We start from the raw sequence: 12,407 nt of genomic DNA on the forward strand, positions 1-12,407 counted from the left end.
AGTTGGTTAAGCATCTGACTTCAGCTCAGGTCATGATCTTGCGGTTCATGAGTTACAGCCCTGCATCAGGCTCTGTGCTGACAGCTCAGAGCCTTGAGCCTGCTTCAGATTCTGTGGCTCCTGCTCTCTCTGCCCCTCCCCCAATCACATTCTGTCTCTCTCTCTTTCTCTCTCTCTCTCTCTTAAAAAATGAATAAACATTAAAAAATTTAAAAAAGAAAGAAGAAGCTAGAGTAAAAGCTGACATGTTAAGTGAACACAGAGAAGATTTTTTAAAGGCCCAAAGAGAATTTCCAAATTTGATGAAAACTTTAAAGCCACAGATTCCAGAAGCTCAATAAACTCAGAGTGTAAGAAACACAGAGAAAACTACTGTGGCACACCATAATCAAATTCTTTAAGCCAGAGATAAAGAAAAAAAATTTTAAAATCAGAGTAAAATACAAAAACAGTATGTAAAGAGGAACAAATAAAAGAATATCAGCAGATTTCATGTCAAAAACAATGCAATCCAAAGAGCATAGCGACATCTTTTAAATACTTGAAGGAAAAACAATCAACTTACAATTGCATATTCAGTGAAAATATCTTTCAAAAATTAGATGGAAATCAAATTTTTTCAAACATAAAATTGAAAGATTCATTAGTCACAGAACTTTCCTTCAAGAAACATTAAAGGAAATCATTCAAGCAGAAGAAAAATGATACCAAGCAAAAACACTGATCTATACCAAGAAATGAAGAGCAGAAGAAATGGTAATTAAAAGACAAAGATTGTCAGATTAGATTGAAAAACAAGATACAAAAAACACGGTCAACAAGAAATGTACTTTAAATATAAAGACACAGGGGGCACCTGGGTGGCTCAAATAGTTAAGCAACTGACTTTAACTCAGGTCGTGATCTCACGGTTCATGAGTTTGAGTCACACATCGGGCTCGCTGCTGCCAGCACAGAGACAGCTTTGGATCCTCTGTCCCCCTCTCTTTGACCCCCTCTCTATACTCCTCCCCTGCTTGTGCTCTCTCAAAAATAAATAAACATAAAAAGTAATAATAATAAAAATAAACATAAAGACACAAACAGGTTAAAAGTAAAAATATTTTTGGGGCGCCTGGGTGGCTCAGTCGGTTGAGCATCCGACTTCGGCTCAGGTCATGATCTCGCGGTCCGTGGGTTCGAGCCCCACGTCGGGCTCTGTGCTGACAGCTCAGAGCCTGGAGCCTGTTTCAGATTCTGTGTCTCCCTCTTTCTCTGACCCTCCCCTGTTCATGCTCTCTCTCTGTCTCAAAAATAAATAAATGTTAAAAAAAATTAAAAAAATATATGTTTTTTAAAAGTCATGCTGAAAAGATTGAAAGCTAGATGGCTCTATTAGTAACAGAAAAAGTTGATTACAAAGCAAAAAATATTATTAGAGATTAATAAAAATCATTTTATAATAGAAAAAAGGTCAATCAAGAATAAATAACAATCTTAAACTTTTAAACTCTGTACCAAATAACAGAGAATCAAAACATATAAAGCAAAAACCGATGGACCAGCCACGAAAAACAGATAAAAATTATAATTACAGTAAGAGATTTCAAAACCCCTCTTTCAACAGTGTGGAGAACAAGTACAGAGTAAATCAATTAAGTATAAAACGAAACTTACTTAATTGAAAATTAAAGAACACTCCACCTACCAATATCAGAATACATAATCTTCTCAAGTATGCATTTACCCATATAGATATTTGGTCCATTCAACCAGTGTCAATAAATGAAAAATAATTCAAGTCATAGAAACATATTCTTTGACTACAAATGAATTAAATTAGAAATCTACAGCAAAAATACATGTAGAAAATCCTCACAAATTTTGAAATTAAATAACAAACTTCTAAATAACCAATGGGTCAAAAAAGAAAACAAGGTGAAAATATGAACTATAAAAGTATTAAAAATACAGCATTACAAAAGTTGTGGGATACAGCAAAATTAGGGGTTGGAGGGAAATTTATAGCACTAATCATCAGTATTAGAAAACAAGAAAGCTATCCAACCAGTGACTTCAGCTTTCACCTTAAAAAAATCAGAAAAAGAATAAATTAAACCCAAAGTAAGCAGAAAACAAATAACAAATCACTGAAACCAAATGCTTATTGTTTTAAAGATCAATAAAATTAATAAACCTCTATCCAGACAGATGAGGTAAAAGAGAAGACAAACTAGCAAGGAAAAAGTGACATGACTACAAATTTTACAGATATTAAAAGGATAATATGAAAATATTATAAGCAACTTTATGCCAGTAAGTTCAACAACTCAAGGGTGCCTGGGTGGCTCAGTCGGTTAAGCCTCTGACTTTGGCTCAGGTCATGATGTCGCAGTTCAAGAGTTGACCTCCACGCCTGGCTCTGTGGTGACAGCTCAGAGCCTGGAGCCTGCTTCAGATTCTGTGTCTCCCTCCCTCTCTCTCTGCCCCTTCCCTACTCACGCTCTGTCTCTCTCTCTCTCTCTCTCGGAAAAATAAATAAACATTAAAAAATTTTTGAAAAAAAAAAAAGTTCAACAACTAAGATGTAAAAAACAAATTTCTTAAAAGACACAATCTACCAAAGCTCACTCAAGAAGACACAGATAATCTGAGTAGCCCTGTATCTATTAAACAAACAAATTGAATTTGTAGTTAAACATCTTCCTACAAAGAAAATTCCAGGTTCAGGTGGCTTTACCAGAGAATTCACCAAACACTGAAAGAAGAAATAATACCAATTCTACACAAATTCTTCCAGAAAATTAAGTAGAAGGAAACATTTACTAACTCATTCTATGAGGCCAGCTTTACCCAAATACCAAAACAAGGCAGGTGAATAGATGAGAAGAAAGCCACAAATACCCTCCATGTATGCAGATGCAAACATTCTTGACAAAATTTTAGCAAATCAAATCCAAGAATATTTAAAAAGGAAAATGCATCATGACTAAGTGGGGTTCATCCTGGGAAAGCTAGGATGATTCAACATTTGAAAATTGTTAACTCATTTAATTCACTGCATTTAATTATTTAAGAGTAAACAATGAAAATCACATGATCATCACAAGAGATACAGAAAATCACAAGAGATACAGAAAAAGCATTTGACAAAATCTAGCATCCATTCCTGTAAAAATAAACAAACAAACACTTTGCAAATTAGGAATAGAACTACCTCAGCTTGTCAAGGGTATCTAGGAAAAACTCCTAAAATCATATTTAATGGTGAAAGACTGAATGCTTCCCCCACTAAGATCAAGAACAAACCTGGATGACTGCTATCACCACTTTTAATCAAGATTGTGCTGGAGATTCTAAGCAGTGTAATCAAACAAGAAAAAAAAAAAAGTAAAGGCATCCAGATTGGAAGCAAGAAAGTAAACTATTTTTACATGGAGATATCATGATCGTCTAGGTAGAAAACCCTACAGAATACAGAAAAAACAATACTACTAAAACTAACAAATTAGTTTAGCAAGTAACAAGATAAAGACCAATATACAATGTTGTAGACAACATACAATACAAAAAGCAATTGGATTTCTACATATTAACAGTAATTAGAATCAACATTTAAAAACAATACCATTTCCAAAGCATTAAAAATGTAAACTACATAGGAGGATAAATCTGACAAAAGATGGGTAAGACCTGTATACTGAAAAGTATAAACATCGCTAAGAGGAATAAAAAAGACCTAAATAAATGGAGAGATATAACTGGTACATACATGGATTGGAAGATTCACTACTTTGTAATATTAATTCTTCTCAAATTGATCTATAGACTTAAAGCAATCCCAGTAAAAATCCCAGCAGTCTTCTTTGTAGAAATTGACAAGATTTCTAAAGGTCATATGGAAATACAGAGAACATAGAATAGCCAAACAACTATGAAAAGAAAGAAAGGAAGAAAGAAAGAAAGAAAGATCAGAACACTTATAAAGCTACAAGAGAAAGCAATATAGTATTGACATCAAACACACTGAGATCCAATGGAACAGAATAAAGCCCCAAACTATATCTGCACCTATGCTGTCAACTGGTTTTCAACAAAGGTGCAAAGCAAATCAGTGAGGGAAAGAATTTTCTCAATAAGCAGCACTGAAACAACTGAAGATCCACTTAAAAAAAAGAAGCAATAAAAAGAACTTCCATCGATATCTCATACCATATACAAAAATCAACTCAAAATGGGTCATAGACCTAATATAAAACCCAAAAGCTTTTGAAACTTTTAGAAGGAAAACATATAAGAAAACCTTTATGACCTTTGGTTAGGTAAGGATTTCAAAGGTAAGATACAAAAAGCATGATACATTAGATAAAACCTATATAACATGGACTTAAAATCTGCTCTTCAAAGATACCATTAAAAGAATGAAAAGAATGAACTTTTCTACAAGAAAATATTTCCAAATCACATATCTCATAGTTGAATCCAGAATATTTAAAGAACTTTCAAAATTGAATAATGATAAAACAAGCAATTGAATTTTTATAATGGACTAATGACTTGAACACTTTACCAAAGAATAAAACTGTACATGTTGAGAGAAAGATGAGATGTTGCATAAACCAAGAATTAAAATAAGTACCACTTTCTCTAAGATACTGTCCCTGATCTTACCAGACGAAAATTATCTGCCAATATATGTCACTTACTGTTGTGTACTACATTGACTTGAGCATATGACTCACCTAAACTATTAGTTTTTAAAACTACTTGAAATTAGAAATTACATTAGATTTAATCTGACATCCCCCAGCATATCATAGTTCTTCACATGATGCCTGCTTCATCCAAGTAAATATCACATGTACAGAGATGGAAAAATAGTAGGTATATAGGGAAATTCCTTTTTAAGTGAATGTTGTAATGAAGAAATATGTTTCAGAGAATTACTTTATAGGTTGAGTCATTTTATAATTTCTCTTAATGTTCCAGAAAATTCTAAATTTTATTAAACAAGTAAGAAACCTATCTTCTTCTTCCTTCTAAGTTTAATGCTTTTCCTTTAAACTCAAGGCTTCATTTAAAAAAAAAACTTGTTTTTATAAAACCATTATCTGAGGTTAATCACTGTTCTCTAATTTCCTCTCTCTCATGGACCTCCAAATTGCAGAAATCAGTTCCAGGCAGTGCCAGCTCCCAAAAGATAACAAAGCTATGCTATTATGGAAGAGAAAAGGAAACAGAAGACTGAGGAAGCAGAGAAGGGGAGAAATACCACATACAATTTCACAGAAATCCAGAGTCCTTAAGTTGTATGTACTGCTCCAGAGACAACTGCCAGGATGATTCTAGCCTCAAACGATATTCTCAAGACAGGGATCCAGGACTTGACAGCCATCTTTTCTTTTCCAGTCTCAAAGTGACAGAGAACAAACTCCAAAAAGCATCAAAGTGACCTAGGTTTTTTTCCATTTCTCAAGTCTTGCTTCAGGTGAGGCATATTGATGCCAAAAGGAAAAAAAAAAAAAAAAAAAAAAAAAGGAGCTGTCTTCCACAAAGCAGGACAGATTTTGAAAACGGGTATATCTTACACAGAAAGTTAACCTTACATAACACCTGAACCCTAACAGACAAACAGGCAGGGATCTATTAGGCCTCCAAAGTCTATTTACTTTCAATAAATATTTATTGGACATAGGCATGTAAGTTTTGCCACTCTGCTGAGCTCTGAAATCTGCCTGCATAAACCTTATTTTATTGCCATTATCAGTTTCCAGAGCTCTCTACCAGCAGCCACCCTGGCTAATATCTCATTTTCCATTTGTTATTTGTTAAATTTGTACATTTAAATTAATTTTTAATGACATGTAAAATCACAGAAGACTGTGTGTGTGCATATATACATGAAAAGGAGAAAGAAACACAAATAGATTCCAACAGACATTGGACTTTGCTCCTTTCATTCACCAAAGGCCTGATGGGACTTTGTTAAACAGGTTAACTTGCTGATCTCATTATTTATAAGAACTATAGGATATTGTAATGAGGTGTTTTTGAAAAGCAACAACAAAGCTGAACTTCACAGAATTTAGAAAGGAAAAAGGGGTGTGAAACATTAACTTTAAAAAAGTGCAGTTAATTGGTTACCACTGAATTTCTTAGCCTACATGATGACTACCTAACCTTTTCTGAAGAAAATGAGTAATATGTCCAATAGAAAATGTTGTATTCAAATAAGTGGTTATTGATTTAGAAGAGGAAGCATTTTGAAGGCAGGGGCAAGAAGCTTTTAGAAAAGAAAGACTGATCTGTAAGGAAGGGGCCAGTGGGAAATGAGCAAGGCTGCCAAGGGGGCAGGAAGGCATGGGTTCAAGCTTAGCGTAAGTCCTGTTTCTCTCAGTCAGGAGTACAGAGAGGGAAGATGAAGATTTGTAATGTAGGAAGGTAAGCCCACATGGTCTCTATATTCTCCCAAAAAATGTATATACATATGTGTATATTTTTACCCATACATAGACATCTGGGTGTGCACATGTACATACTGTGTTACCATTTATCAAGAACTTTCTGGTGAGTACTTGCTAATAGAGCCTTGCTGGCTGTCTACTCCTAGGGCCTATTGCTCTTGGTAGGCACCTGGACCTAAGAGGTATTAAATACCTGGAATATCGCCCTTGCGTGCTCCTATACATTTTGTTAACCATTTCTATCCATCCATTTACCAGACTGTCCTCAAACACAGAAAATGCCTATAGGTCTTAGATGTGATAGTTTGGTTTTGCCACCTGCTATAATTAGAACTTAGACTTCAACGTTATACATGAAATATAAGGGTATAACTGTTACCTGGCTGTATGTTTTAAATCTTTCCTTATGATGTCCCAGGCATTGGTCTGGATCTCACAAGTGCTTAGGGAGGCCCAACCTCTATAAATATCTGGTCACCCTTTATGTGAATGAATGGGAACTTAGGGCCCCAAATGCCTTTCACCTTAAGGGTTGGGCTACACCCAGCTAGCCCAATAAAAACGTGGGACGTGACCCAGAGCAGGGGTCAGTGAACTACATGTGGACAATTCCGGTCTGCTGCTGCCTTTTTAAAGACAGCTTTACTGACACATAGCCACTCCCACTTGTTTGAGTATAGTCTATGGTCACAGTCACTTGTGCTGCAGTGGCTGAGTTGAATAGTTACAAAAGAGATCTTATGGACCACAAAGCTGAAAATATTTACATCTGGCCTTTTACAGGAAGCCTGCTGACCCCTGACCCAGAGCAAATGAATGTGTGCAGGGTACAGGCTGCTGCCATGTGCCTGCCTAAGACACAGCAAGAGAAATCCTCTCCCTTCCCCAGATCACAAGAACAGACCATTTCCTGAGCAGCCATGGCTGTTAGAACAACACTCTCCCACTTCTCCACCAGGAGCACAGGCTGTACCCCACTGGAGCTCTGAGAAACTCCAAGACCTGACTCGCCTTGCTGGACCTTGGGAAGGACAGGAGGCTCAGTTAAAACTTGCTGGTGCATTTTTCGTACTGAGTCTGAATCCTTGTAGAAAAGCCCATTCATCTAGAGAGAATAGTGCTCTGAGCTCCACTCTTTGATTTAGAAAATTAGTCTTTAATAAAACAAATATGCAAGAAAATACGCTAATGGCAATCTGTGAGAATAAGATTTCAAGGCTTCAGTTGATTTCTTCAGAATGCCTGTTTAAACCTGCTTAATATTACTTCATGCATCTAGGAAAAAGGATAATTGAAAAGTTAAATTGGTCATGTAATTTTAAAAGGTGTGTATTTTTACATACACATAGGGGCTCAAGTTCTGTTAAATGACCAAAAAGCAAGATCGGAAATCTAAACTTTAGATCTGTTAGTGAATCTTAGGAATGTATAAGAAAATCTTAAAACCACTGTGACTTTTTAGTATCACAACCTAAGGAACACAAGGCACTCTAGAACAAAATTACTGGAGCACAGATGTGTCTGCAAGGGACCCAACATGATGTCACGGGCCAGTGGAGGGTGAAGCTCCTCCTGGCGGTGCTGATCAGTTCTAACACCCCTCTGCAGCTCACAGCACCATTGCCTCATTTTCCTATTACATGCTGAAGGTCAATGAACCAATTCTCAAAAGTGGCAATTTCTCTAGCATTTCTGAAGTGGGGCAAAAACATTTAAGCAAAAGCCACTGCGATTTACTTATCACATTATGAAGGAAAAAAAAAAAAATGGACCTGAACAAAACTTGCTGCTCTATTACGAAACTGAGTTTGTGGGGAGGAGCAGAGGGGCTGGGAGAGGAGTATTCATCATGTAGGGAGATGTGCTGTGAGAACTAAGAACTTGGAAGCTATTTTAAGTGCAGTCAGTTTGCTGTATATCTATTTTGCAACATCTCAAGTCTAGGATTACACACCATACACATTCTCTTAAAGAGAAATACTGTTTGACTTTAAGAGGGAAAATAGCTTAACAGTGTTTGTTATCTAATATTTTTGTTTTTCCTAATTGAAAATGAATAAAGAATACAATTAACTTTATGATTATATAAAATGTAACCCGTCTCTCCCCTTAATAACCACTGCATGAATGACCTAATAGAGGCTTGAGCAAGTAAAGCTCAAGTAACTCTCACAATGATGAATGAGTCCGGGTGTAAAATTTTCCATTCATGTTGTGAATTATATTTTCTGAAGTCCTTCTTAATTACCCTTAACCTTCGTGGGCCTCCCTGAACGAATGATGAGTCTAGATCAAATCCTCAGCATACTGGAATGAAACACACATCCTTTACTAATGACAGCAAACAGAGGGTGACCTGCCACCTTTTAAATATCACTGCCAAGAAATACATACTGTGCTTTACAATTCACGGTGTGGAATCCCACGGAACTGGAGTGGGGGAAGGAAGGGGAGCAGAGAAAGCCATTTAGACAGTTCCCAGAAAATTAACTGTAATTCTGTATTCTCATTCACTCAGAACATACCCCCCAGAACCCTGGATTTCACTTTTATTCCACATTGTTTCTACTCACCTCAAGTGTGCCCATTTCCCTTAGGCAGGGGAAGGCAGAAAGAGGAAGAAAAAATAAACATGAAATGAAATAGAGGTAAATATAAGATTATCCATGGTCTGAACACTTAAAGTAACCGTTCATAGATACACTGGAGAAGCAATTTCCCTCACTTGTCATTACTGCGAGCATAAGAAGACCCTGCCTATTCTTATATTCCAAGGTCTTCGATACTAAATCGTGGTCCATAACAACTATGGATGCTGTATTTTATGGTATTTTAGGGTTTCACATTTATCACATCTCATATGTATTTTAACTATGAAGAAAGGTAAGCCTCCGATGTTAAGTGACTTGTCCAAGGTCACATGACTTAAAATTGAATGGTCTTTCAGGAAGATCTGTGGAAAGATTTTGCACCCAAAATGATCGGTATAAGTGACATAAAAATCATCCAGAATAAATGAGGCATTTCTTTCACAATCCTCATTATGTTCTGCTTAATGTTTAAAATATAAGTTTGAACCAGGTAATTAGAAGCATCGGTCTGGAAGCAGCTTTTAAGGAACAGATTTTGTGCATAAGCAGGCTGAAAACTGGCTAGATCAGAGCAACACTGTGTGTCTAATGAATTAACCTAAGAACCTATAGTTGAGAGAGGACAGAGGGATTGGAGCGATTTATGTAGAAACAGTGGACAAACTGTACCATCTGACTAGGGAGAGAGAACCACAGAATTCTACAGAGGTCATGATTGCTACACTATTACGTTATTTCCCCTCTATTTCTTGCTTAGGCAGAACTCTAAAGACTAAAAGAACTCTAAAGACGAAGACGGACCATTTGACACTGTGAACCTATGCTTCTCTCTTGGACTTCTCTCTCTCCATAGGGAGTGTTCTGGAATGCTGTGGGAGGGCTTTTTGATAATTGCAATGACTGGGGCTCTTTCTGGTATTTAATCATCAGTGCCAGGAATGCTAGGAGTCCTACAATGCAGTGGACAGTCCTGTACCAAAAAAGAATTGTCCTGTGTGAATTTCAAATACCCTGCTGGATATTCACCACAGCTGAAAGACCTGTTTATAATAGATGGAACCTAAACCCTAATTCAGCTAAGGTATTTTTTATATACTGAATTTTCCATCGACACAATTATAGTATAAATTGATAGGAAACTGTATTTACTTTTTTAATTTTTTTAAGTGTTTATTTTTGACAGAGAGAGAGAGAGACAGAACACGAGCAGGGGAGGGGGAGAGAGAGAGGGAGACACAGAATCAGAAGCAGGCTCCAGGCTGCTGAGCTGTCAGCATGGTGCCCGACGTGGGGCTTGAACCCATGAACCGTGAGATCATGACCTGAGCCGAAGTCAGACACTTAACTGACTGAGTCACCCAGGTGCCCCAGGAACCTGTACTTGCTTTTGTCTGAATATTCACCATTCTGGAAATTTATGTCATGTGCAGCGATACAGCTCATGTGGACTCGTCTCTACTCGCAGCATCCCCAACCATGGTACTTCTATGTATCAGAATAACCATCTGACTCTTTCCTCATGTCATCTCATTTAGTTACATCCCAGTGTTTACATATCAAAATACTTATTATATAAAATAGAATTTCATTTTCTTTATAGTATAGTTGGGCTATTATACTGATTTTTAAATTATGGGCATTGGTATATTATATTATCTATAAATTTCATTTGGGGATGGTCAAGGAGACAATGCGTCTGATAGAGTTGACAGCCAGTTAGACCATTTTTTCTTTTCTGGAAAGTCTCACTCCTGGCCTCTGCAACAATGCTAACTCCTGGTTTTCCCAATCACTCTTCACCTATTTTCATGGCTCCTCTTGTCCCCGACTCTTAAAAGCAGCAATGTTCCCCTGAATTTCCTCCCCCACCCCTCTATTTTTACTGACATCTCTCTCCCTCTTGTAGGACTCTGACCAGCACTTTCTTGCCAAACTGCTCTCAAATCTAGACTGAGTTTTCCACCCCTTTTTCTGATTTCACACCATAATTTTAGTTGCCCACTGTATACCACTTGGGTTTTCTCCCAGTACAGTCTCTCAAATGCAGCCAGCTCCACACAGAGCTCATTTTCTTCCCTGCAAAGTCTATTCCTCCTATATTCTCTTTTCCCTTGGCTGGTGGTGATATAGCTTACCAAGTCTGCCAAATTAGAAAACTGGGATCATTTTAGACCAATTCACATTTTTTACTGCCCCAAAGCAATTGTTCACCAAATCCAACCAAATTATCCTATAGCTTGAATATTTCTAAAATCTAAAGCACAAGTTTTTTATACTTTTTCTGAAATGCAATACAGTAGCATTAAAGTCTTAATGTTAAGTGTGATTTAACTCATTAATTCTACTTTTTAGAAGCCTATAGAAACAACAGTTTTAGACAACTTTAGGCACAAAGATGTTAAATATAAAGTTATTTATGAAAATTTGGAAACAACCAAAAGGAAAGGATTTGTTTTTTTACTGTGCATCCATACAAAAATGATTCTGTAACCATTAAAATTACGTTAATGGAGCATCTTTATTATAACAAGAAATGCTTTTCACAGTGTTAAATGAAAAATCAGGACCTAAAATTACCTTTACCCTTTAAAATATGCAGAGAAAAGTGGAACAAATCATTAATGGTGGCTACCTCTCATGAAAGGATTGTAGATTATTTGTATTTTCTCTTAATGTTTTTCTGTGATCTTCCAGATTTTCCACAAGGTTCATGCTTTTCCTATAATTATTTTAAGTCCTTTTCAAGTCTCATCAATGGTGCCTGTACCATAGTTCAGCCTCCTAATGCACTTTCCTTGCTTCCTGTTTCCTTTCTCTTCAGTCCATCCTCCAGGCTACTATGAAATGAATCATTTCAAAGTGCAGATTTGTTCATGGAGCTCCCTTTTTGCTGGCTTCCTACCATGCAAAGGTCCAGGACCAAATGAGTAAGCATGTCATAAAAAGGTCAGACAGCCTCTCTCCAAGTCTGTTTTTTCAGCTTCATACCCTGCAATTCCTCACCAACAAACACCTTCCCACTTCTGCCTGAACAAGCCATGGACTATGGCATTTTTTTGCAAGGATTTTTCTTTGACAGGAATGTCCCTTTTTCCCCTTTGCTGCCAGGTCAAGTAACATATCTATCCTTTAAGATGCAATTCAAATGCTATTAGTCTCTGAAGCTTTTGTTGACAGTTGGGAGCCATTTACACTCTCCTCCCAAACACTGTTATGGATTCTGTATTTTAGCACTTATCTCTTGGTGTAAGAAAGAGCCAAAGAGAAGAATTCCTCTTTGTGGGAAAATACTGTGTCTCAGTCATTGTTGTATCCCAAGCTCTGACACACAGTCTGGCACACAACAGGCACTCAGAAAGTATTTGATGAATGA

The 12,407-nt window shown here is 36.7% G+C and overlaps 1 protein-coding gene across 8 annotated transcripts in view; it reads right to left on the reverse strand.

Annotated features, from left to right (window-relative positions):
* ARHGAP28 (Rho GTPase activating protein 28) overlaps nt 1-12,407 on the reverse strand; it is a 203,899-nt gene that overhangs the window by 124,405 nt on the left and 67,087 nt on the right. The gene's annotated exons all lie outside the window — the stretch shown is intronic.

Source organism: Panthera tigris, chromosome D3 (genome assembly GCF_018350195.1).
Source record: "Panthera tigris isolate Pti1 chromosome D3, P.tigris_Pti1_mat1.1, whole genome shotgun sequence".
Taxonomy (NCBI): Eukaryota; Metazoa; Chordata; class Mammalia; order Carnivora; family Felidae; genus Panthera; species Panthera tigris.